Here is a 27,729-nt window from a genome sequence, read left to right as displayed (position 1 = left end):
ACTCAAATTGTTATGCTTTATATTGCTTCCTGTGCCACATTGATGGATTGTTAATTTAAAGAAATAAAAGATGTATTGTCGAAGGCTTTCATGGCCGGAATCACTCAGTTCTTGTGGGGTTTTTTGGGCTATATGGCCATGTTCTAGAGGCATTTCTCCTGACGTTTCGCCTGCATCTATGGCAGGCTTCCTCAGAGGTCTGCTGGAGCTGGGAAAAAAGGGGTTTATATATCTGTGGAATGACCAGGGTGAGACAAAAGGCTTTTGTGAGTTGGGCTAGGTGTGAATCTTTTCAACTGACCACCTTGATTAGCATACAATGGGCTGACTGTGCCTGGAGCAAAACTCTTCTTGAAAGGTGATTAGATGTCCCTGCCTGTTTTTCTCTCTGCTGTTTTAATTTTAGAATTTTTTAATACTGGTAGCCAGATTTTGTTCATTTTCATGGTTTCTTCCTTTCTGTTGAAATTGTCCACATGTTTGTGGATTTCAATGGCTTCTCTGTGTAGTCTGACATGGTGGTTGTGAGAGTGGTCCAGCATTTTTGTGTTCTCAAATAAAATGCTGTGTCCTGGTTGGTTCATCAGGTGCTCTGCTATGGCTGATTTCTCTGGTTGGAGTAGTCTGCAGTGCCTTTCATGTTCCTGGATTCTTGTTTGGGCGCTGCGTTTGGTGGTCCCTATGTAGACTTGTCCACAGCTGCATGGTATACGGTAGACTCCTGCAGAGGTGAGAGGATCCCTCTTGTCCTTTGCTGAACGTAGCATTTGTTGGATTTTCTTGGTGGGTTTGTAGATTGTTTGTATGTTGTGTTTCCTCATCAGCTTTCCTATGCGATCAGTGGTTCCCTTGATGTATGGCAAGAACACTTTTCCTCTGGGTGGATCTTCATCTTTACTCTTGTGGCTTGTTCTTGGTCTTGCAGCTCTTCTGATGTCTGAGGTGGAATATCCATTGGCCTGTAGAGCCCAGTTGAGGTGGTTCAGTTCATCTTGGAGGAGGTGGGGTTCACAGATTCTTTTTTGCTCCAGGCACAGTCAGCCTATTGTATGCTAATCAAGGTGGTCAGTTGAAAAGATTCACACCTAGCCCAACTCACAAAAGCCTTTTGTCTCACCCTGGTCATTCCACAGATATATAAACCCCTTTTTTTCCCAGCTCCAGCAGACCTCTGAGGAAGCCTGCCATAGATGCAGGCGAAACGTCAGGAGAAATGCCTCTAGAACATGGCCATATAGCCCGAAAAAACCCACAAGAACTGAGAAATAAAAGATGCTTGATTGAAAACTTAGTATGAAATTATTATTAATTTTCTAGTAACTAAAACAATATTGTTACTATCTGTACTATCTTTTTAGCAATGGAATGGAATCAAGAGTTTGGAGGATAGACTTATGTGAAAAATTAACATATCAAAATACACACAAATAGTCTATAAAAGGAAAAAAATACTCAAAGATCATAAAGAATATAAATATTCAGTACATGGTTCAGTACAGTAACACTAAGTAAAGTGCGACTGTATTGAATCATGTACTGAATATTTATATTCTTTATGCTCTTTGAGTATTCTTTCCTTTCATAGACTATTTGTGTGTATTTTGACATCCTACAAGTATTCTGGGACAGTGTATAGTAAAAATTAGCATATAAAATGAGGCAACAGGCAAGGAAGGATGAAGATGATAACTTTATTAAAAATGATATTAATTCATTATATTTGCTAAGAAAGGCTTTTCTGAATATAGAGATCCTGGCAACTTGAAAAAAATCTGGACCAGATCCTTTTGACAAGGCATTACTACTCAGCCCACATGCAACATCTCCTCCCTTTCCATCAGTCTACACATGAACAAAAATATTTAACAAAATAATTAATTATAATTTAAGGCCCTATAGGATGCCTAATGGTTAATTATTGCTTGTTATGATTTGTAAAATTACTGTGTGTCACTGTGTTTGTGTGTGTCAAGGGGGCCCCACAGGCCATCTGGTCCAACCCTTGTTTAATGCAGGATCTCCAGCTGCAGCATTTATGAATACAATGTAACTAAATGCAGTAAGACCTCCATAACCATTGAATCCCATATCTGCAGTTTTATGTATGCATAGTGGGAATGGTGGTGTCTCTCTGGGAATTTTCTTGCTGTTCCAAGAGAATCTGGAAGTTGCTATAGAGTTGCATAGGAGGGCTTAGTAAATTCCCAGAAATGATACCTCTCTAGAAATCTCTAGGTCCTCCAACTCAATTCTGGTATGCCAGGACAGTGAATCATGTTTTTAAAGGCATTTGGATATGTCCACAGTTTCAGATAACCATGGTCCAGCCAGAAAGCTATTCCCTGTGAACACAGGGGCCTCCATAAGTAAAACACAATTTCAGCAGTAAAATGACATTACTGTAAGATTTGCAAAGCCATTGGAATAAAGACCTTTCAAATTCACTACAGGAGTTTCTTGAGGCTCTTAAGAACAAAGAAAGCTCCAATGCAATTTTGAGAGCCAAAACTTTCTGCTTGAATGTGTTATGCTCAAAAAGATTATACCCTTGCTGTTTCATTCATGTGTTGTTGAATCATGTGAAATACACGTAAGAAATCACATTTCCCTCATCCTATCATTCCTTATTAAGGCAATAAATGACCATAAATCAACAGACAGGGCAATCATGCTCAATGACAACATATTCAGATGAATAAACATATGGATGGTATACATTAATATTTTGACAGATGCTATAAATAATATTATACAAGAGCCATGTTACCTTTCTTCAGATGGCATTAGATTAAACAGGCCTGTTATTGTTTGCATGAATTACAAAATAGGCATTTGGAGAGGGAAAGCAGGTACATTTCCCTTCATGCACACCACATGTGCTCCATATGTTCAATTTTATAACACAGAATGTTATGCAAACTGGGATTTTTCCACTCTTACCATTTGGAATACATTTCATCACACACACAACTGGCAAACAATATATTAACAACAAAACAGTCACACTTTGCTGAATAAAGCTTGGGGTCTAATGTTGCTAAAGGGCAGAACCGTGGAGAAGTGCATAATATTGTTACAATATTGACTCCAGCTTTAGATTTACAATGTTATGTATTTTATGAAAAAAGTAGAACATTCTCATCCTCTCCCCCCCCCCCCCCTCTCTCTCTCTCATAAAGCTAGAATCCAGAGTCATCCAGTGGATCTGAATGGTGGGAAATTAGGGGCAAATAAAAAAAGATACATCATTACACAGTACATAGTTAATCTATGACGTTAACTATAACGTATCACCACTAACTTGGGTGGCTCTGAAAATCTTTTTGACATACTTTAGGGAGATAAAAATATTGATAGCTATTCGTTGTCATTATGATATGAATCTAGCAATAGCTATTAGTCTGATTCTGAATACCAGCCGCCAGGAAATATCGGTAATGTCTGTCCATTCTCCATTGTTCCATTCTTGGGCAACACCAAGGCATCCAAATGATGCCTCATGATAATAAAAATTAAGCTGGAATCAATTTGAAAATCCAGGTTTAGTCCAAGTTTAAAAACAAACACCTGCAAAGATCTGGATCTTTCAGGTGTGGGGTATGTGAATAGCCTTATGTGAAAACTGACATATAAAATGAGAAAGGGGGCCATGAAGAATGAAGATATTAATTCATTATATTTACTATCAAAGTCTTTTCTGAATTAAGACATCTTCACTGTTAGGGAAAACTACCCTAAAATATAGCAGAGCATCCAAAAACATAAACAGGATACTAAAGCTGAGCATTCATCTCATTAGCAAGCAGAGCATGAAGTGCCATGTGATGTGGCTGTAAAGAATTTAAGAATCTTATCTTAAAATATTATCTTAAGAATCCAATCTTAAAAATCACAAAAGGTTTATTTACAATAATAAGAAATAACCACATTTCTTAATCATCAAGAATTGAGTCTGAGCTACTCTAACACCCATCTCTTCTAAGGTTTCAAAAGGGATGGGGAAAATACCAATTGCTACATATCTCTGACACACACAAGAGAGAGATCTCAAAACACACAGCACATACCAATATGTAAGAAACTGAAGTCAGATTTTAAATGGCTTACAGTAGAAAAGTATCCATTCTACACAACTAATCAGAATGAGAACAGTAACAGGGGAGAGAAAAAATAGATGCATTCCCAACTGTCATACAAGAGACATAGGGGAAGGGAAACCCTTACTCTATACTAAAGTAACTAACCAACAGTTCCTTCTTGAAGTCTTGAGACTTGGGCAGTGTGGGGTTGAATTCCAACACTCACAACTTAAAAGATTTTTGAACCAGTTCTCTTTGACAAGGCATTGCCATCTGCAATCCTAGGGGCGATCCACACAGCCATTTCACCCCCATGGGCTCTAGCAGCCCATGGAAGAGGGATGGCAATGCCATCCTCCCCTCCCTCACCCCTTTTATGGCTTTAAAACAATTAAAAGGGGGGGTATTTCCCAAGGCTTCTAAGAGCTCTGTTGCACCTGAAAATGAAGTACAAAGCTTTCAAATTGAATTAACCCTTGAAAGCTCCACACATCATTTTCACACTCTATGAGATCCTTCAAAGCCTCCAATCTTGGGAACTACCCCTTTTTAACTACTTTAAAGCCAGAAAAGGGGGCGAAGGAGGGCAAGAGGTATTTATACCCCAGCCACCCACCTCATGCTGATGCTGGTGTGACATAGGAGGGATGTGACCACCCCTCAACAAAAAGGTGAGATTTTTAGCTGCCTGTGTGGGCAGAAAATATGCAGGAAACCAGAATTTTAAATTTTGGTTCCTAACACATTTTCTGATACAAAAGGGTCAGTTGTTTCCAGTCTTTGTCCCCTCAGGTGTTTTTGACTTCAACCTCCAGAATCCCCAGGAATTCTAGAAACTTAAGTCCAAAACTTAAATAATTGAAATCTACACTGGTGAATAGACAGGGGGATGCATCTCTGTTCATTCTCTTGTAGCTTTTGGTGATCTGCAATACCATGAATTATGGTATCTTTCGAAGATATGTGTTAAGGATGTTGAGAGACAGATTGACACCTGTTTATGATAGGGTCTTCCATTACTGTGATTTGGGGTAGGATAAAGAGTCGATGGTGCAATGACATAGCCAATCCATGCTTACATTGTCCCAAAGACTTACAACCTCATCACACAAGGAAATATCAATATGCTAGGATTCTTCTGACCCAGTTGAGCCATGGAATCTCATGCCACCCATCACTCACTTCCAGCTGGGCCCTGTCGCTCAACTGAAGCAGCAGCATCCTATGATGCTGTGTCACCAAGGGAACCTCTGAGTGTTCTATTAGGAACAGCGGGGCCACCATGGGAGAAGCCATGCAGCAACACGTCCCCATGTGTGATGAGGAAGTATCTGGTGATGGTGAGGTAGGGCATGGTGAGCCAGGATTGGCCTACTCCCCCCACCTCGATTTGCCACAGTCAATATGATGACTTTTTTTTAGACTTCTTAACTCTTGAGCCTTACTCCTTAAGTCTTGTAGTTTACTTATCTGGTAACATCTCTACGATGTATTCCATTTTCATTCAAATTTTCCCCACAAAAATGGGATGGGAAGAGGTACCAAATCATTTTCTTGCCTTAAAAATATAATTGCATATAGCCCCCAGCTTCCATTTGACAAGTTTTGAACTACCACAAACACCCTTGATTCCCCACTCCAATTTCAAAAATAGCCAATCCTTCACCCAAAATCAGTGAAATATCACCCAAGCAACCATATAGTTAGGATTACGTTTCCCTATAATACCCTCCCAAAAAACACAAATTCTAGCCAACTTACAAATCTATAAATGGCATAACATGTCAAGAGTAATGATGAGGCTTATAGAGGTGGATTAAAAAATATAGATTTTGCCCCCTCCCCATCACAGTTGTGCATTCCTGATTTAAATCATTGTAACTCTCCTGAAGAGACAAGTTTATTCAGCCTAATCTACACTATTTAATGCAGTTCAAAGCTAGCTTCAAACTGCAGCAGCCAGATGACAAACCACCCCATCATACTTACCAAAACAAGTGTCCTAGGACACTTTGAGCCTTCTTCTGGGCTGGAGACTCACACCAGCCATCACATGACATTGTGTGACATCCTTGGATGCTTTAACCCAAACACAGAAGTGTTCTCATGTTGCGCTAGCTCCAATGGAGCCAGCACACTTTTGCCCTGTTTGAACGATGCTCCCCCCTCCATGTGACAGAGTCGCCCCTCATAACTGCCATTTCACCACACTTGCTGGTGAAACGGCACGGGGGAGGGAGTGCTCCCCCATGTGATAAGGTCAAAAAACTGACAAAAGCATGCAAAAGAAAGCCCTTAATGTGCATCAGTGTTCTGTGGTTTGTGTAATCGCCATATGGGTCGAAAGGGGTTCCAGGATTTCCTATGTTACCATCTGCACAGTAAAATCACTTCTTTTCCATACCATTTTGAAACTGCACTAAATGGTCAGTGCAGATGGAGCTTTAGTTAAGGTTTATTGGTTAAATAAACCTCCCTTACAGCAGTTTTCCAGGCTTAACTGCTTCTTCACTTTCCCTATCCTCATATGCTGCCGCCACAATCTCAAATTTCATTTCTTTTATTTCCATTTCTCTGGAACAGCCTCCAGTATTCAATCCTTTGCTGTTCCATTTCAGTTACACATCATCTTTTTTGCACTCTTCCAAGTACTTTATTAGAATTCTGTGGTACCTAGGGTGCTTCTACACAGGCATAAAACTTGAGCCAAATAGGATTAAAATGCCCCACTTGATTGCAGATTCCTGTCTACACCCACCTACTCAAATCCTGGGCTTTCCTGGAGATGGGAGAGGTGAGGAAATTCCCTCTGCTCCCCCTCCCCCCACTGGTCTCCTCGCATGTCATTTTCTCACATCAGGAGAATGCGAGAAGAGGCTTTATGGTGGCCAGGGTCCTTTAAAAGTAAGTTTAGGGTGGAAATGGGGGTTGGGGGAATGGGATGTATGCCCTCTCACACTTTTGGGTTCCAGAAGGCCAAAAGGTGTGGGATGGCAGTGGAGACAGACCTGGAAGTCACCCCCCCCCCCCTCCGCCGCAGGCCCAATACTTTATTAGACCTGGGCCTTTCAGGAAGGTCTGGATCGAAAGAGATATTTAATTAATTCAGAACAAACCAAGAAAACTTTGGTTTATTTTGAAATAATTCATTTTTACCAGAGGCATTGTTTGGACTCCTCCTTTAAACTAGGGCTGGGCAATTCGTTTCGTTAATTCGTAATTCGTTAAAAAATTCGTTAATTTTTGAATTACAAAACGATTACAAAACTTATTTTTAAACCTGGAAGTGTTTTTAAATATCGAAACGGCAGGCGCCAAAAAATTTTTGTATTTCCGTCCATTTTGGAAATACGTAAGATGGCCGCCTGGCTTGCTGGGAGCTCTCTACCTTTCTTCCTTCCTCTAATAGGAAACACGTTTTCTTCTACATTATGGAGCGTTCATTCGTCAAACAGAAACCTGCTTGTTTGCATTGACCCCCTTCCCCCCTCCTGAAAAGAAATCTGAACGAAGGAAAGCAATACGGCGGTGTGATGAGCATCATCTTGGTTTTTTCGATCCAATGGAGGGGCTCGATCCCAGGCTTAGTCCGGCGCCGTCGATCAAGATTGACCTTTAATTTCCTAGCACACAATTCTACTTACATTTCCGTGGGCAGAACGGGTCCTCAATGTTTGCAGAATTTGAGGACAAACGGAAGGAAGCGCACAAATCAACCCCGAGTGGGGAGATGGGCTCGATTTCGTTTGGCGCTGAGAGGAGGCAACATGCGCGAGCTCCGGAATCGCACAGAAAAGAGCGCATGCGCGTGCTAAGGACTAGCAATCTAATGGTAGAGTTCATGTTTATGTATTAGAAAAGCAGGCTGCAATTTCATTTCAGGAAAGGTTGAACGTGGGGAACGTTCCCAGCAATTTCAGGTGAAAAGAGGCTGAAGGATCCAACTGAAAGACCTCGGGAGGTTAGGAGGGGAAAGTTGAACTTGCTTTGGGCGCCGGTGCAGCCGCCCAGCCTCTTGTCTCCTTCTCCTTTGGACCTTTTGCGTCTCCCTCGGCCTGTTTATTTGGATAGCTTTTCCGCTTTGGAGAGGCGCGATGGTGTCCCAGGGCCGGCAGCTTTTTATAGCCAGCGAGGCCCTTCCTGTGTGTGTGGATTGCCCGCCGTGTCCTCCTGCTGTGGGTCTCATAGGAAAAGATTCCAGGAGGAGGATAGAAAGGATCAAGGAAGCCTTCCATTATGAATCTGATTTCTGTTGTTATTTTTGTGGTGATGTGCGGCGAGCGAGCGGCGAGCGAGAGGGCCCGCCAGAGTGAGTGCCTGCCTTCCCTCAATAATAATTTCTCCTCCCTATTCTACTAAATTAATAATTAAATTTAAAAAATATTTTAAAAATATTGAAAAAAAAGGGCGCCATCTTTACAAAATGTTTTGTAAATATTTACGAAATTTCGTAAATACCGAACTTTTTTGGGGGAAAATTTTGTAATTATTTTAAATATCGAAACAAAAAAACACCCCAATTACAAATCGATTTTAGAAACAAATTTTTGCGTTGTTACCCAGGCCTACTTTAAACCCCTCAGCCACAGAGGTCCTGAACTACAAACCCCAGAATTCTGCAGGAGGTCGCAACCAGAATTAAAATGGGTTGGATAAATGCTCTAGTCTAGTGTAATGAAGTTTTCAGTTACATATGCAACACTCCTGTGTATATTTTCAGTCAACTTGATATCTGATCACTTTAATCTAACTTTACCAGACAAAAAGTAGGTATTTAAAATAGGTATACAAATCAAACATTTACTGATAATAAATCAGCATACATAAGGCTTGCTAGACAGGTTAATTTTCCATTTTATGAAGTACAGTTGAAGCACTTTCTGCAGAGTCCACTGTAAACACTGCATGTTGTTGCCAACAAATTCATGTAAATGTCTAGGTGGCATTCAGAAACCTTTTACTATTGCCAATATTTTTGCAACCCCAGCTTTGTAGTAAGGGGACCTTATTTGGGGTTGGGATCCACACTTTAACCAGCAGTGTTCTATGGGAGTTACTGGCACAAGATCTCTATTCAAAAGAGTATGTTGCAGACACCACTTTCCAGGGAAAGCACCACCAGGGCTTGAAGCCAACTGAAAACACAACTGTTTGATCTCTTCATTCTCTGCCTTCATTGCTCGGGTGTAAGGAGTGTCTGCAATAATTCAATGATAAAAGAAATGTACGTTGAAGCTCTTGGGGAGGTGCTGAACACTGCATTACTTGATATATGGCAAATTTAAGTCCTGGAATAAAAATATGCAGAAGTTGACCTCAAGAGCCCAAGGCCAAACTGAGTTTTGATCCCACTGTCATCATTGATAATAAAATCAGAAAATTGTTTTATGTGTCCTTTCTCATTACCTTAGGGGATAATTTTAATAACTGTGCTCAAAGCATTCTGTCATGTTGCAAAAAAAAACAAAACCCCAAATCCTAAAATCATTTTTTCCTAATGCTTGATGTTTCACATTTGCTTAGAAGTTATTAAAGCAACCCATTTGAATCAAAGGCAGGCTGCCTTTTTTCTAACCCCCAGATGTTTTGGAAAGACAAAGATTATTACAATATTAGAACATAAGGAGTTAGCATGGCTTGAAGCCCAAGAAATACGTGCTTGTTGTATGTTTAATGGTGATGTCATGGCAGAGAATGTATCTCTTCTTTAATGTCTTTGGGTTTTTTAAAAAAACAAGAAAATTACTTCAAAGAGTTTTCCCATCAAAGCTGCTATCTACTTCTCTGAAAGCCTATAGAAATGCTCAACGTCTAAATGGGCATGACATCCTGTAAGACAAACTAGGCACTAGACATTAATAAGGCTACACAGGCTTATTTTGCAGTTGAAAGTATAGTAAGCTTTTAGGCCTGAACAAATTCTAATGCACACCAAGGGCTGGAGAGGAGTGTGTATGAGGTGTTAAGATTTCTATACATTAAACACATGGCGAGTTATCCATGACTGTTAGCATTTCTGCACTTCACCATAACACAGAACACGTTTAAAAGTTTGGAGCTGCCCATATGGCCAGTGGGGAAATTAATATCTCAGGCCTGCCTCCAAGTACAGGAGATGATGCACAGACATTAATTAACTACAGCTAGTAAAGAAAAAAATAATTTCCATACTACACATCTCAGTCTTCTCCTTAGAGTTCATGCCTTGTTTCTAGAAGTGCATTTACTTTAGAGTTGTGACCACTTTAAGTTGGTGAAGTACTTAAAGAGAAGTAGTTCAGGGGAATGGAGCACTGCTCTCTGTCTGAGTATTCAATCAAACTACAAATTCCATAATTCTGTTGGATACAACCATGACAATTAAAGCAGCATCAAAGTTCTGTGACTCAAGTATGGTCACAGAAGCATACTGTGGAGGAGGCGGATATATTGACATAGATTTTGTTGTTATTATACATGTAGAACTCAGCCGCTTACCCACAAACCAGCACTCTGAACTCAACTAATACCTCCATCACTTCCTGTTATTATGTTCAGTTTTACCCCCTTGTACTTTTACCCATCCATAGCACACAGATCTCCTGCCCCATGCTTTTCTTTACCCATTGCCACCATGAACTATTCATCCTCGAATGCCCTGGCTCCTAGTCCTTGACATTTTTTTGCTCCCTCCAGCATATAACAATGCCTCTTGCCTCTGAGCCTCATAAAATAAACCGAAATGTAGACCTGAAAGAACAGCTCACAAAAATAACATGTTTAGCTCCATAACACTCCAAATGGTGTGCCAAACTTCCCCCTCATTATACTTTCCATAATAATTTATGCTGAATAAAGTGTGTTTGCTACCAAATGTATTCCTGACAGTATGCCTGGATCCCCTGTTCCCAACCAGTTGCAATAAAATAAATATGTATATTTATATATTTCAGTGCTTCTGAGTGAGCCTCAGAACAAAGCTTTTAGTGCTGATTCAAATATTGGGCAACAAATTCACCAATTAGGTAGGTAATGGGCTGGAAATCTTCAGCTCCAATTCTGTGGCATCCAGACGTGCCTTGGGGTCCAATAAAACTTCCATGAAAACATCAGATATTTGCTGCATAGAGAGCTAGCTGGAATGTTGCAATAAAAATATTTTAAAACACACACTATTACCAGCTTCCAAATTCCTCCGATTTTACTGGATTGAAGCACATGCTTTAAAAATTCACTGAAATCAGTAGGACTTAAAAATGTTTCTATTTCCGTTCAATTTTGATAAATTATGACAGTATGGTCTCTGGTAACAAGGATGGAGCTTGGAATAATCCCCAACTAAGCACCTGGTATGTAAAAGTTACTGTCCCTTTAAAAGTGAGTCCTAACTTGCCTATAACTTATATTAGTCATTTGTTTTTAAATAAGAAATGTATTTTATAAATAACAAATAATGTATAAATTAAATGCACATTCACGTGGAGCAATAAAAAAGACTGTTCAAATTTAAAATGGTAGAAGCACAAAGTTGTGGCAAGAAAGCACAAAGCACAAAGTGAAGAATGCAGAAGCATCATTGTTTTCATATTGTATTTATTCTAGCCTCTCTCCCTCTCTTAATCTCTCTCACTTTCCCTCTACACAGAGCCAAATTTACCAGGAATAAAAACTACACAAAATCAACTAACCTAAAGTCAAAGCAGACAAGAGCAAAGTGGACAGCAATTTCCAAAAGCGGACAACAGCATAAGGCACGTAGGCTGCTCCCTTGAAGCCCTATAGCCATGTTCTCCCATTGTACATTGTACTCCCATTATCCCTCAATAATTTTGATTATTTATCTTTTTAAAAAATAATTACAGTGTGTAGAAACACTGATTTTACTGTATGTGATGAAGTCCATACAGTTGGAGGAGACAGTATGGACCATCCAGTCCAACCCCTTGCCATGCAGGATAAGCACAATCAAAGCACCCCTGATAGATGGCCATCTAGTCTGTTTTAAAGCCTCCAGAGAAGGCGCTTACACCATACTTCAAGACAGTGAGTTCCACTGCTGAACAGCTCTTACAGTCAAAGACATCCTTCCTAATGTTCAGAAGGAATCTCCTTCCTGTAGTTTGAACCCATTGCTCCAAGTCCTAGTCTCCAGGGAAGTATAAAACAAGTTTGCTTCCTCTTCCTTATGACATCCTTTCAAAAGGAATGCACATGCAGTGGATATTCTGTTTTATTTGAGCCAAGGAAAGAAAGAGTTAAATTGCTCCTCAATGAGGCCTATACTAGAAAGCCTGAGAAATGAGCAGGAGTGGTGTCGTCAAAATCCTGCCTCTCATGGGAACTGCCGTGTAAGGGTCAACTTCAATTGCCGCTGCAACTGTTTAAACTATTTTTTTCTACTGGAAATCAGTTACACCACAATGAAAAGGGGGTATGTTTCATAAACCTATTAAATCACTTTGAGTGTTCTTGCCTGAGGCAGGTATTTAATCTAACACCCTGGAAGAAATCGCCTTTAATGAATATGTTTTTTGAGAGACTGGCTACTTTCATTAATTTGGGAGGAAAATATTGCAAAAGTAGGAATGCAGAAAGAGTGGAATACTATTTTGATTTAACAAGCTTGTGTTAAAAAAAACTTTAAAAAAAAGAGAAATGGAAATATAAATAATGAAGTGGTAGTTCTTACTGGTGACATGAGAAATAAAATTGATTAATGGCAAAAACACACACACTCACAAATCAACCAGGAAAAATTAAAAATCACTTTTCAAGAGGCTTAATATCCTGGCCTTTTACTGAACATATCATTTTTCATTCAGTATTTAGACAGTGGATGAGCTGGCTGGTTTGTAAAGGCTTGGGTTCAGCAAATTTTAGTGTGTTGTTACCTAACATCTTCTAATATTTATTGAAAGCATGCTGAGAGCTAAGAAACGCTGGCATTAGACCAGGCATGGACAAACTTCAGCCCTCCAGGTGTTTTGGACTTCAACTCCCACAATTCCTAACAGCCAGTAGTTTGCCCATACTTACCTTAAACTAATGGCCATGTTCTAGACTAAGAGAAGGAGACCCTCAAGCCCTGAGTCTTTATTTGAGCCTAGGAAATACAGAGTAAAATTATGCCTCAATCAGGCCTACACTAAAAAGCCTGAAAAATGAGGAGTGTCTTTAAAGCTTGCCTTTCATGGGAACCGCTGGGTAAGGGCCACCTCCAATGGCTGCTGCAGGGTGGCTGTAAGGACAGGATCTTGGATCCTGCAAGAGGGTCTGAAATAGAAGTTCTCACTGCTCCAAAACTGGGAAAAGTCCAAATCTTACTGAATGATTCAGACCTTTCCCTGTGTTTTTTTTTAAATATTTTTATTGAACATTTTGCACATCAACACAAGGAAAGAGGGAGAACAATAACAAAGAGGATAGGAAAGTAGGAATCCCCAATACCCCCAAAAAAAGGAAAAAAGGAAAAAATCAAAGGGAAAAGAAAAAAAGGGGGGGCCACAAAAAACAAAATAGGGCCCAAAAAACAAAAACAAAAACAAAAAAAAGGAAAAAGAAAACACACCTAAACTATTCTAAAATGACTTCCACTCCAGCCTCGGGATCTTCTCTCATTTCTTCTAAAACTAACTTATATTTTCTTAACCTCTAATGTTTTTCTATATTTTTCTTTTCATAGTCATAGAAAAAAGTCCAGTCTGTTCTCTTTAACGGTTTCCCGGTATTTTTCTTCAACAAAAAAGTTAATTCATCCATATCTCTTATTTCTATAACCTTTTCCCTCCATTCGTCCATAGTCGGAATCTGTTCATTTTTCCAATATTTGGCAAAGATAATCCTTGCTGCCATAGTAAAATATATGAGTAATTTGTCTTCATTCTCATCCAATTTTAAGTCTGAGTCCGTAAAACCTAGTAGATAATATTCCGGCTTCTTTTTAAACTTCCTCTTGAATATCTTTTGTAGTTCTTCATGAATTAATAACCAGAACTTAGATGTTTCTCTGCATGTCCACCACATGTGGTAAAATGTGCCGGATTGTTCACCACACTTCCAACATTTGTCTGAGACATTTTTATACATGTGACTTAATTTGTTTGGGGTCAGATACCATCTATAGAACATTTTATACCAATTTTCCTTCAAGTCCATAGCATAAGTATATCTCAACTTTTTGTTCCATATTTGTTCCCATTCTCTAAATTGATTGGGCCTTCTCAAATTTTCCGCCCATTTAATCATACACACTTTCACCTGTTCAGTTTCCGTGAGCCATTGTACCAGTTTATTATAGAGTATTGTTACTACTTTCTTTCCAGCTTTTAATATTTTATCCCATGTGTTTTCCTCCCAGTCAAAACCATTTTTTTTATCTTCTTTAAAATGTTCTTTAATTTGTAAATAATGTAACCAAGTAATATTACCAAAGAGGCTCTTAAGTTGTTCAAAAGGTTTAATCTCCATCTTCCCTTTATGTAGGATGTCTCGGCCATGCCCTCCATCCTAACAGTCTCCTTTGGTGGGCCTCCATTGCCGAGACCCATAGTGGTGTGGTTTTATAGAAGAGGGCTTTATATCTCAACCATGTCCTTAGTAGGGAGGCTCGCACAAAATGATTTCCAATTTTTTTCCCTTAGTTTCTCTATTGTACCAAACGTAAGCATGCCAGCCTACTCTCAGATCATGGCCTTCCAAATTTAGACACTTTTCCTTATCTAAAGTCATCCAATCTCTTATCCATGACAGGGCACATGCCTCATGATATGTTTTCAAATCGGGAAATCCCAGACCTCCTCTTGTTTTTTAGTCAATTAAATTAATATAATTTATTCTTGGTCTTTTCCCTTTCCAAATGAACTTTAGTAGATCTTTCTTCCATTTTTTAAATAGAATCTGATTTCTTATTATCGGTATGTTTTGAAACAGAAATGTAAGTTTTGGTAAAACATTCATCTTTATTAAGGATATTCGACCCAGGAGTGATAGGTTCAGGTAGCTCCATTTCTGTAAATCCTTCTGAATTTTCTTCCAAGTAGTTTCATAGTTATTCTTCAGAAGTTGGCCATTTCTCGATGTAATCCAGATTCCTAGATATTTAATTTTTTTCACACTCTCTATCCCCAGTTGTTCTTCAATCTTTCTTTGTTTCTCCTTTTCCACATTTTTGAATAAAAGTTTAGTTTTCTTCATATTCATTTTAAAACCGGCCACTTTCCCAAATTCTTCTATTTTTCTTAGCCAATTGTGTAAATTTTTACCCGGATCCTCAATTGTTCCTAACAAATCATCCGCAAAAGCCCGTATTTTATATTCAAATTTACCAATTTTCACTCCTTTAATATTCTCATCTTCTCTAATTTTCTTCATTAGGATCTCAACTGCCATTATAAAAATCAATGGGGACAATGGGCATCCTTGTCTAGTACCTTTTAAAATCTCAAATTCTTGTGTCATTTGTTCATTTATTTTCACTTTAGCTTTTTGATAGTTATAAATTGCATTAATTGCATTATTGAATTTTTCTCCCATGTCCAATTCTTGTATTAATATCTTAAAGAAATCCCAGTTTAAGTTATCAAACGCTTTCTCGGCGTCTATTGATAAGATGGCAAATTCTTTTTGATGATTCATCTCATAATATTCCAAAAGGTCTAGGACATTACGAATGTTGTCTTTCATAAATCTATTTGGTAAGAAACCTGTTTGTTCTTCTCCAATCCATTCACTTAAAAATGCTTTTAATCTTGTGGCCATAATATTCGCAAATATTTTATAATCCGTATTTAGGAGAGAGATCGGTCTATAATTTTTAGTATCAGTTTCTGGGGATCCTTCCTTGTGTATTATTGTAATTTCAGCTTCCTTCCATGAGTCTGGTATTTTCTGATATTTCATCGCTTCATTTACAATGACTTTAAGTGTTGGTATTAGATGCCATTTGAAAGATTTATAAAAACCAGCCGTAAACCCATCTGGTCCTGGGGCTTTATCCGCATCCATTTTATTTATTGCTTTTTCTATTTCCTCCTCCGATATCTCTTTATTTAATAATTCTCTATCCTCATCTGTTATTTTATTTAACTTCATTTGGCCAATGTATTCCATAATATCTTCTTTCATTATCTTGTCTTTTGTATATAATTGACTGTAAAATTTTCTAAATTCCTCTATTATTTCTTTATCCATCCTTAAGTCCCTCTCTTTAGTAATTATTTTGGATATATGATTCATCTGTCTTTTTTTCCGTATTTGATTTGCTAACCATTTCCCTGGTTTATTCGCATTTTCAAAAGACTGTTGCTTTAAGAACTTCATTTGTCTAGCCTGGAGTTCTAGCTCCACACGGGTTTTCTCTTGTTTTAAAACTGCCAATTGTCTCTCTATTTTTTTCTCTGGTCTCTTTTTTAATTCCATTTCTTTAGCTGCTATTTCACCCACTAATTCATTTATTCTTTTATTCCTTTCTCTATTTTTCCTTGATCCTTGTTGTATAAAATGTCCTCTCAGAACTGCTTTAAAGGCATCCCACACCACCTGTGGGTCCATGTCTTCCAATTTATTTATTTGAAAATAGTCCTGGATTATCTTATTGTAATATTCTTTATCCAACTCTGTTTTTATTAAGTTCTCATTCAATCTCCATTTTCTGCAATTATTTTTATGATTAATATAGATTTATAGAGGACAGTGGTCCGACAGATCTCGTGGTAGAATATTAATTTCCTTCACTTTGGCAGAGAGCTTCCTAGTTATCCACGCCATATCAATCCTTGACCATGACTGATGTCTATTTGAGAAGAAAGTATAATCTTTTTTATCTTTATTTCTATTCCTCCATACATCTTCTAGATCGAATTCATTTTGGAGTTCCATAAATTTTTGTGGTAGTGTACCTTCCTTAGTTTTTCTTTTCTTCACACTTTTATCCATTTGGTAATCAATCACCCCGTTAAAGTCTCCTATCAAGATCATATCATCAAATTCCACTTCTTTCAGTTTAGAGTTTAAGAATTCAATAAATTTTAACTTTGGTCCATTTGGGGCATAGATATTACAAATCAAGATTTTTTTTCAACCCAGGGTCAAACCAGATTAATTGGCTTACCCTTGGTTCAATTGCATTAGCCTATGTGCATTGAATGGCCGTGTACATGAGGCCTTAAAAGCTTCTCCTTAAGCTGGGCTACTGCCAATAAAAGCTTTAAGCTAAATGATACTGATATTTTTGTCCCACCCATTTGTCTTTCTTTCTACCCACTGTTGGAATGAAGTCCCTGGCAACATCTGTGAAATTGAATTTGGATCCCAAGATCAAAAAGGCTTCCCCACCCTTGCTGCAGACAATGCAACATTTCTTTCCAGAAGCAAAAGATTACAAAATACAATAATTACTAATTGTTTTTCTCTCTGGAGTATGTAGATTCTGACAATAGCTCCATAACAGCTGGCAGTTTTGATCCCTAGGAGGCCCGGTTGTGAAGTTCTGCTTTTATTGAAGAAAGCCTCTCCCTCTTAACTGCTAATCCAAGAGTCGTAATCCACTTGTAGTTTCTCTAGTGCAAACTCAGTGGAAACTGATGGGAGTGGAAAGTTGGTTTCTGTGATTTAGGTCCAAGTCTTCTTTCTGCCATGCATTTGATGATTTTTGTCTCCAACTCAACTGCCTGTACATTAAAATTGTAATGTTATTGGACAGGCTCATGAGACTGCTGTGCAGGCAAGAATAATAACACCCCCCCCCCCCTCATGGAGTGTACTCTATTAATTGAATTGGAGTTGTTGTTGTTTTTTTTAAAAAATGTAAATAATATAGACTGGGAGGTATGTTTAAAGCATTTTTAATGCTAATACCTCCTGGTATTAGATGGCTTTACATGGATATGCAAAAATATTCATAGGTGAATTCTATAGAAAGAATGACTTGTGCTGGAAATTTACCATCAAGTCATACTGGAGGACCAAGGAAATGCTTTGAGAAGAAACCTCTCTAGGCATCAGTAGGTCCTCCAACATGGATCTGTGGCCAACCTCTAGTGGAAGCATACTATAGAATCACTTGAAGGATTGAGGAATGTTTTATCAGACAGGGTAAATGAACCCTTAGGAACCAGTCTTGCAGATACAGGGGTCATGCTGTAAATGTGCTGTGATTTAATAAACACAGTGAAAAAGCAAAGCACTGCAACACAGACAATTTTACATTTATCTTATTATTTCTATATATGCCATGCTTCACATTTACACTGCTGAAACCACTAAATAATATTCCATGGAAGCAAATTGCTTGTTGACTAAGCAGTGTAGCAAACAAACCTATAATCATTGGATGGTATTGCTCTCTTGATTCAATATGTGTTATCTGTCTGTAATTTTCACTTGCAATCAGTTATAGTGCAGATGTTTTGCATTCAAAAATGAATAACTATGACATTTTGGGCTATAGAAAAACCACCAGGCAGAGAAGAGAATGTTGTTTATAATTTAACCTCAACATTAAATTTGATTTGGCAATTTTCTTATCAGATTACATCAAATAGTACAACCAGTATTTCATGATATTTTCCATAAGTAACCCACCATACTGGTTTTAGTAACTAAGAAAAGAACGTAATGCTAATTGTTTGTGATTAGAAACTTGATCCCCATTGTTTCATACATTTGTGTCAGAAATGATAACTCAACTGAAGATTATTACCTATTTTTGCTACTTTCTACTGGATTTTTGTTACCAACAGTAATGAATTCCAAACATCAAATCAAACTTCAGATTTGTTGCAGTGAAAATTAAATGTGGTTAAATTTAGCTCAAGACAATGACAGAGGTTTCAGACCAGAAAGATGAAGGTAATTTGAAACACTTCTCATGGTATATACACTCATTCTGTTTTGTCTTTAGTAAGCAGGTTCTGCTTACTAAAGACAAATAAAAAAATAAAGATGAAAGATTTATTTGCTCAGATGTGGTAATGGAACAAAAGAAAGATATCAAACAATGTTCTTCTCCTAACTGACTGGAGAGTTCTGGGACAAAGGGTAATTTGTTTCTTGTTTTGCTCTACATACTGTATCCACTTACTCCAGCCCTGTTTAGGCTGCAACATTACTCAATCTGGGTGTACAGACTGTGTAATGTCCCCTTCATCTAAATATGTCCCCTTCATCTAAATCAGCATTTCTCAACCTGGGGGTCGAGACCCCTGGAGGGGTCGCAATGGGGCTTCACAGGGGTCACCAAAGACCATCAGAAAATATATATTTCTGATGGTCTTAGGAACCCCTTTGGCAGAGACAGCTTGAGATCTCTCCACCTGCCCTCCTCTTTCTTTTTGGAAATAAATGGCTAATCCCCCCCCCCCCACAAGAGCCCTTCTCTGCTGCGATTGACCAGCCTCTCAGCCAAAGGGAGGGCTGTTTCTGAAACTCCAAGTGGAGAGGGGAGAGCAGGCATGCTCAGCTCATGGCAGCGTGGTATGCATGTGTGGGCGAGGGAAAGTGCGAGGATGGAGGGAGTCCCTTCAAGGCATGGGGATTCTGTGTGGGAAGTCTGGCCCAATTCTATCATTGGTGGGGTTCAGAATTCCCAAATGTCGAGGTATATTTTCCCCAAGCTCCACTGGTTTTCACATTTGGGCTTATTGAGTATTCATGCCAAGTTTGATCCAGATTCATCATTGTTTGATTCCACTGTGCTCTCTGGATGTAGGTGAACTGCAACTCCAAAACTCAAGGTCCATGCCCACCAAATCCTTCCAGTATTTTCTGTTGGTCATGGGAGATTTATTTATTTATTTATTTATTTATTTATTTACAGTTCTTATATTCCGCCCTTCTCACCCCGCAGGGGACTCAGGGCGGATTACAGTAAACACATATATGGCAAACATTCAATGCCAGTTTGACAAACAACGTTTAACAGACAAATACACCGAGGCTATTTAACTTTTTTCTGGCCGCCAGGGGAGCTGCTGCTTTTCATTGTCCATCAACGACACCGATGAAGTTCTTCCGCATTCCACATTCCCCGGAGTCCTTTTTCTTTATGGCCTCATAAATTAATTAAATTTCTACGTGCCAAGTTTGGTTCAATGCCATTGTTGGTGGAATTCAGAATGCTCTTTGATTGTAGATGAACTATAAATCCCAGCAACTACAACTCCCAAATGACAAAATCACCCCCCCCCCCACCTCACCAGTATTCAAATTTGGGAGCATCAGGTATTTGTGCCAAATTTGGTCCAGTTGATGAAAATGCATCCTGCATATCAGATATTTACATTATGATTCATAACAGTAGCAAAATTGAGTTATGAAGTAGCAACAAAGATAATGTTATGGTTGGGGGGTCACCACAACATGAGGAACTATATTAAGGGGTTGCAGCATTAGAAAGCTTGAGAAACACTGATCTAAATGGTGCAATAGCTATTCTACTTCTGTGCCAGCATGACAGTACAGAAGTGCATGACAGCACAAAAGTGGTGTCAGAAGGCAAGATCCTCTAGTCCCCGTTACTATTCCTAAGACAGTACTTTTTCATTTTAAGCTTTATGTATTTATTTATTTATTATTCGAACTTATATGCCGCCACTCCCCTTGGGCTCGGAACGGCTTACAAGAACAAGCTAAAACTGAACACAATTTAAAAACAATTTTAAACAATTAAAAAAAACCCAACAATGCCAGAGATCAAAGGCCTGTCGAAACAGATATGTCTTACATGCCCTGCGGAAAGCTGATAGGTCCCGCAAGGCACGGACTTCAGGTGGCAGAGTATTCCAGAGTGATGGTGCCACTGCTGTAAAGGCTCTGCGTCTGGTTGCTGTTAGACGCAAGGTCTTGACACTGGGAATTTCCAATAGATCTTGGTCCTCAGAACGGAGGGATCTCTGGGGTTGGTAGGGGGTGAGGCGGTCCCTCAGGTACATTGGCCCCAGAGTTACTGGCCCCCAAGTTACTTGAAAATGTTTTTAAAAAAAAATGACAGAGTACCAAACATGTGGGAGGAAGGGGTCAAGAGGCTAGACAGAAGTAGGAGTACAGGATCATGGATCAGTTGCATGAATGTTAAGACATGTATTTGCAAGGACATTTTTGCCAGTATGTACCAACTATCAATGATCACATAGCTGCTGTCTCGTAATAGCAGCTTCATGCAATAAACTTCCAAGCTTTTATTTTTTATTATTATTTTTTAAAGTATGTGTCCAGTGCTTCTTGAAGTCAAGATAGGAGGGGAAAGTACCATCACGTTGTTTTAATAGAAAGTTCTACTTCTTTTTAGTGCACACCTTCCAACATTCATAACAAGGACAAATGTGACCAAGAAGAAAAGTTGTTAATGAGGACAAACACACAGGCTAGGAGAAGCTGCAGCAGGTTGCTTTTTCCTGAGTCGTCTGGGAAGGGCAAGATTCCATTCCCCCTTTTCACTTTGAACTCAGTTTGCAGCAACTGAAGTAAGCCAGGATGAAGGGGGAAAGTAGGTCAAGTAGAGATAAATTGCTACACTTAAAAAATGGCAGAAAAATTGAGTGATTGAGTAATAATAATATTATAATAATAACTTTATTCTTATACCCCGCCACCATCTCCCCAAAGGGATTCAGGACACCTTACATATGGGACAAAATGTCCACAAAACATAAAACAAAAATCCATAAAACAAAACACATTGAAGTAATAGAGTGGGCCTGCCATACCAATGGGGTTCTCTTCCTCAAGAGAGCTTGTTGGGGTCCTCCCTGCTGCCTTCTCCCACAGATAGACCTTTTTATTTAAGGAGGCTTTTGGTTTTTGATGTCAAATAAAAGCTTTTAATTGGGGGTGAAGGTTGTTATTATTTTATTATGTATTTCAAACTACTCTTAACATGCATCTTTAACCTGCATTTTTTTTTGAAAAAAACCAGAAATATGATTTACTTGGGTTTTAAGTTTTGTATTGAAAGCATTTTAGTTATATTTAGATCTCAGTTTGGAAGAAAGGCAGGATATAAATGAAATAAATAAAGGGCTAGAGGGTGTGTATATAAACCAAGGATGTAGAAATGCAGCCGGTAGGCTTTTTGGAAGCCCCAGAACCCTCAAATCTGATTATTTTAAAACTAAAAACAGGTCCCCATTAACCTGTGTTTGGGGGTCTAAATTTTAAGTTCAGCAAATACTTTTTTCATCCAGCAAATAGACCAGAAGATGTCTTCAAGGGATTTTATAAAATAAAAACAGGACACATGCCAGGAATGATGTGCGGCCTTCCAAGTTTTTGTGGGAATCCTATATGCCCTGTTTTACAGGCTTGGAAGTTGTCCTCTCTTGATATAAATCATCTCCAGATAGAAATTCTCTGTGGCCACACTGGCAGATGGGTGCTTAAATAAGAAGAAAGCCTATAATTTAATTACTATGTGCCAATTATAGTTTTTGATTTTAGCCACTACAAAATATGGTCTATACTTTTACTTTATAAAAGACTACCCATGAATAGCTCACATAGTTGAAGAGAATAGACTGTAGAACAGCCACCACATAGTCAAGTACAAAATCTGGGAGTGATCTTCAGTTGATTCATTAGAAATTTTTCCCACATGAGTCACATCTGGTTGAGAAAATTCATCAGGCTATTCTTTTGGAAAGCATTATTTATGTAGTCCTTGTGAAAAATGTGTGTGTGCAGTGAATAGTTGTGGATTTTAAATTCCTTGAAATTGTCATATAGGGCGCGTCACTAAAAATTTAATAAATTTTAGTTTACCCAATTCACTATATTAATTGATCCCTGTAAACTTTATAAGTTTACAGATGAAACTCTGCAGTGATTAATTTTACTGAATATATAAAAAATGAAAATCCTTATCCTGAAGTAGCTTTTTGGCCGTGTCTGACAAGTCAAATAATGTGGACTGGCCTTTCAGCGAAGTCCACACATGCATGGCTGGATTCACTGCAGAAGTGTAGCAAGGGGAAATGGGATTTACTCTGGAGGGATCACGAAGTTTGGAGATATGGACAACTGTCAGGATGGATGTGGCCCTATCCATTGTCAACATGTCCGTCCACTGTGCTTCCAGCCACAGCCACAAGCAAGTCTCTTGCAGAAGCTTGCTTCTGGCATTGCTTTTGGTGAGGTCACAACATGATGTCCAGTCATGTGACCAGGAAAAACAATGTTACTGTCCAGTCTTTGTGAGGCAGCTATTGTGGCTAGTGACACAGTGGCAACAGCAATGACCCTAATGTGCCCTTGGCGTGGCTGGGTGTCTGGATGCCAAAAGGGCTCTGACAATGCTCCCAGGATACATCACAGTAGTTCTAGAGCTATTTACCCCAGTACATCTGGATAAATATAGAAATTGCCTTTGTCATAGGAGTAGATCACCCAAGACAGAAAAGATGAAGAAACAGTTATGCAGGAAATTCTGACCCCAGATCCTGTGTTAGTATAATCTCTTCTGTTGATATTAATAACTGGGTCTAATATCATAAGCCACAATATGAAGGCTAGCAGTGTGCTAGCAGTGTGTTTCAATGCCCACAGAATTTCAATGCAAAAAAAGCAAAAGGCAAATTATCAAATGTATATGTGGAGATACACACATTAGAATATGTTTTAGTGTTGTAATGTTTCAATTTTTTAACATTTCGCAATGTCATCTTTTGCACCTTAGAACTGATAAGAAGAATACTTGGAGGTGTCTCATCCATAGTTTGACACAATTCAAGTTCACTTGATGTCTTTTAGCAACAATGCTCTTCCATGTCAGATTACTGGAGAGTAGGTTAGGGGTTCGCATATATTGACTGCCTCATGGGAAACAGTTCATGCATATTGAAAGCAATATGAGGAGATGTTCAGGTTGAAAATCTATACATTTAAGAATTTATACATTTAAGAATTCAAGAAGCTCCCTTATACAGAGGCAGATCATTAATCCCTCTACAGTGGCAGTCAGTCACTTTCAATAGTTCCAGGCTTTCTCTCTTGTATAAATGGAGAATGATTAAGGTTTATAACTCTATAGTTTTAGGGCTTAACCTTTGGGTTATTCTGCTCCTTTGCCTGGTATTTGTGTGACCCAGGGAAGCCAGAGTGCTTGATGGTGCATCTACACTATAGAATTAATACAGTTTGATGTCACTTTTACTGCCATGGCTCAATGGAATGATGGGGAATTTTAGCCTTCTCTGCCAAAAAGTGTTGGTGCCTCACTAAAGTACGATTTCCAGGATTCCATAGCATTGAGCCATGGCAGGTAAAGTAGTGTTGAACTGCATCAGTTCTACAGTGAAGATACACCCTAAGAGCAAGATATGACAATAAACGGTTAAACCACAGAGAACCTTAAGTGTATAACCTGCAACATCTCACAGATAAAAACTGGCAGATGTTTGATCAGGAGGCATGAGAGGGTAGTTGAAGATGACCAAAGTTCTTCATGGAAAATAACATGCAGACTGGGAGAGTTGAAATCAATATGCTTTGCTTAACTACACTGGGAAAAACAAGTTTCTGTGCCTGCCCACATTTCCCTCCTTTTAAGTTAATTAAGTGCAAACAACAAACTCAGTTTACAGCAACTAAAGTAAGCTGTGGACGATAGTGGAAAGGGGGAGAGGAAAACTGGGACATTATAAAGTCAGCTGAAAAATGGGATAGCAGAGGATTAATGGAAACTCTTCTGGGCAAATTGGGATAGATGGGAAGTATTTTAATTAAAAAGAGGACACAGAAGATGGAGAGTTTTACTTTCAAGGAGTATAAGCATAAGAAACAGGTCAGAAAGGGGATCAAACTAAATTTTATGGCCAAGAGATAAGTTTTGAATGGGTGAACAAAAGGAAATGACAGACATAGCAGTTAGTAATTCACCTCAGGATGTTTGATATTTCCAGTGCCAAGAAAACAAGCAAGAAAAATTATGCAGACTGAACATTAATCATGAAGCACGGAGCATGAGTAACCAGTAGAAATCTAAAGTTTCATTTACATCCTTGTGTAACAGAATGGGTTTTTTTTCCAATAAGTCTACCCCCACAACTGGTGGTTGTAATTGTGAGAGATTTTGTACTTGTTTTCATTAATTTGCCCACATTTTGGGACTTTGGGGGAATTTTGTACAAAAAATCTGCAAGAAAGTGGGGTTTTTTAAAAAAAAACTTTTTTACAAAAAAAATCTTCATGACTTTTCTATATTTTGTGTAAAACATTATAAAACCTTTGCATGCAAAGGTTTTGTATGTAAAATGATACTTTTTTGTTTCTACTAACAAAAAAGTACATTGTAAACCAATTTTTTTTCTGCACTAAGTTTTAAATTTTTTACTGCTCCTCCAGCTAGCTTTAGTCTTTTTGATAACACACAAGAGTTTTTTTATGCCTCCAAAACTCATGTTCGTTGACAGATTTTTCAGCAGGGCATTTTGATATATTAAACCCACTTTTTCCTGGGGGAGAAGAAAATTAGTGGTTATTCTTTGCATCTGCCCCTGGTCACAGGCAATGACTGCAGTTGAATTAATGTAGGTTAACCCTATTTTAATTACCATGGCTCAGGCCCCTTCTACACTGCCATATAATCCAGATTATCAAAGTAGACAATCCACAACACCTGTTTTGAACTGGATAATATCAGGACTTCCACACAGTACCTATAATTGGGAGAGAACGGGTTAAAAACGGGGATGTCCAGATGATGTTTGTACTAAATGCATGCTCAATCACAGCAATGAAGGAAAAACCCATTTCAAAAAGGCCCTCCTTTATCCCAGTTCCAGGTGAAAAATACTGGATTTTCCCATGACTGTATGGCCCTGTAGTCATGTAAAGTTTAGGATTTCCCTCTTTACCTTCTATGGAAACTGCTTCCCACCCCTGCCAGTTTTTAAAAGCCCAAACCAGCTGATCAGCTGTTCAGGCTCCAAGGGAGAGACAGCTGATTTCCAGCTGGTTTTAAGAGAATAGAAGCAGAGAACCATTAGAGGTCTCTGAAAGTTTTTATTTTCAACTTTATAATATTAAATAGATTGTGAATAAGCAAGTGAGAAAAGAGGGAAATCCGGGGCATTTTTTAAAAAAAATCATGCTGTTATGTGCTGATGCATATATGCACATATAAGAATCTCTCCATAATTGTATTATGTGTGCATATATGCATCACCTCATAATTGAGTAAAAAAAAATCTTGTGGGTATCCCCTGTCCGCCCACAAAAGGGCTGTGAAGATGGCAAGGGAAGAAAGCCTGGGACTGGCAGGTCTGTGTGGGGACCTGCTCTGAGATTCTGGGTTTGTTTATCCCACATATTAATCCCACATATTAATCCCACATTTTGGTGCTGTCTGGAACCACCCTGAGTCTACACTGCAATATAATCCAGTTCAAATCAGATAATCTAGATTTTATATGGCAGTGTAGATGGGGCCTCAGTGCTATGGAATGGCAGGAGTTGTAGTTCAAAAAGATCATTAGCATTCTCTGCCAAAGAGTGCCAGTGCTTCACCAAACTACACCTGCCAAGATTCCAAACATTGAATCATAGCAGTTAAAGTGGTGTCAAACTTCAATAATTCTATGAAATAAATGCACCCTTAGATTACCAAAAGGCAATACAATAGCAGTGGGAAAAGTGAGGCCCTTAAAAATCCTCAAAATCCCCAGATCCTCTCCCCAAAATGAAAAAATATATATATTCACACAAGCACCCAGCCAAATGGCTTGCAACAATTACATAATGCGGTGCTTTACCTTCTGTGCCTCAAAACAAAGAGGGAAATCCAAAAATCACTCAAAATTAACATTGGAAATTATATTGTGCAAACTGTTGAATGAGTTCAGGGCAGAAAATTGGTCCCCTTCTCCTCCACAGTTGTCAATCCCTGTAATAGAAGCTTAAATGTTATACACGTTCTTAGGATTTGCTGTTTGGAATTTAAAGGCACAAATCCTTGATTGCAACTTGAATCAGGAACCTCAAAAGCCAAAACCCTGCAGGCATAGCTTGGAATGATACTATTAAGAAGAAAGTATAGAATGACATGCTAAAGCAATTCTTATCTCAGCAGTGATAATCCAAAACACAGATTATCATGTTATCACTGTTCAGTGATGGATGGTCACAGCACTGCATTATATTGGTTGTTCTAACTAATGTTTCAAGGTATGTCGAGTCAAGGACCTATCAAAATTAAGGGTGTTTAAAATATTTCTAAATAGTTTCAAAGTCTCTAACTATATTTTTGCTTTTATGTGATAGCTTTTCCTACAATGATTAGAATACATAATCCTATAGTAAGTGTCTTTTCCCACTGTAAAATAATGTATGACATTTTCAAAATGACAGTATTTAGATGAAACAATATAGAGAACAGTATTTAACATTAATTTAACAGTACAACTAACTTATATTTTCATGTAATTAATGAGTGATACATTAATGAATCATATAAATATAATATGTTAATGAATCATGCATTAATGAATATTAAATATGGTTCTCTATATGTTTAGCTTAACTAGTTACTCATTTCTCTCTCCTCAGAAAATTAGAATGAGTGCATTTTCTTTCACTGCAGAAAATCTAATTTTCCAGAACAGTATCTGGCTTAAGTCTATAGTTGCCAAAACTCATAAAGAACCCTGTAGTGCTGTATGACAAATGGTTTTTCAATTGTTCT

At 38.4% G+C, this 27,729-nt stretch overlaps 1 protein-coding gene and 1 long non-coding RNA gene across 3 annotated transcripts in view; one reads left to right on the top strand and one right to left on the bottom strand.

The window, feature by feature from the left end:
- Positions 1–27,729, top strand: part of BBOX1 (gamma-butyrobetaine hydroxylase 1) — a 119,120-nt gene that overhangs the window by 2,680 nt on the left and 88,711 nt on the right. The gene's annotated exons all lie outside the window — the stretch shown is intronic.
- The window catches only part of LOC132769223 (uncharacterized), a 51,544-nt gene that overhangs the window by 21,948 nt on the left and 1,867 nt on the right, over positions 1–27,729 (bottom strand). The window contains exon 1 of one of the 2 annotated variants that reach the window (XR_009630810.2): positions 6,069–6,123. The exons of the other annotated variant lie outside the window; for it this stretch is intronic. This is a non-coding gene — a long non-coding RNA (uncharacterized lncRNA). Of the gene's footprint in view, positions 1–6,068; positions 6,124–27,729 lie in introns of those variants that run through there. 2 annotated transcript variants of the gene reach the window in all.

This window comes from Anolis sagrei, chromosome 1 (genome assembly GCF_037176765.1).
Source record: "Anolis sagrei isolate rAnoSag1 chromosome 1, rAnoSag1.mat, whole genome shotgun sequence".
Lineage (NCBI taxonomy): Eukaryota > Metazoa > Chordata > Lepidosauria > Squamata > Dactyloidae > Anolis > Anolis sagrei.
The sequence above is the reverse complement of the archived record's forward strand: the minus strand, read 5'-3'. Positions and strand labels throughout refer to the sequence as shown.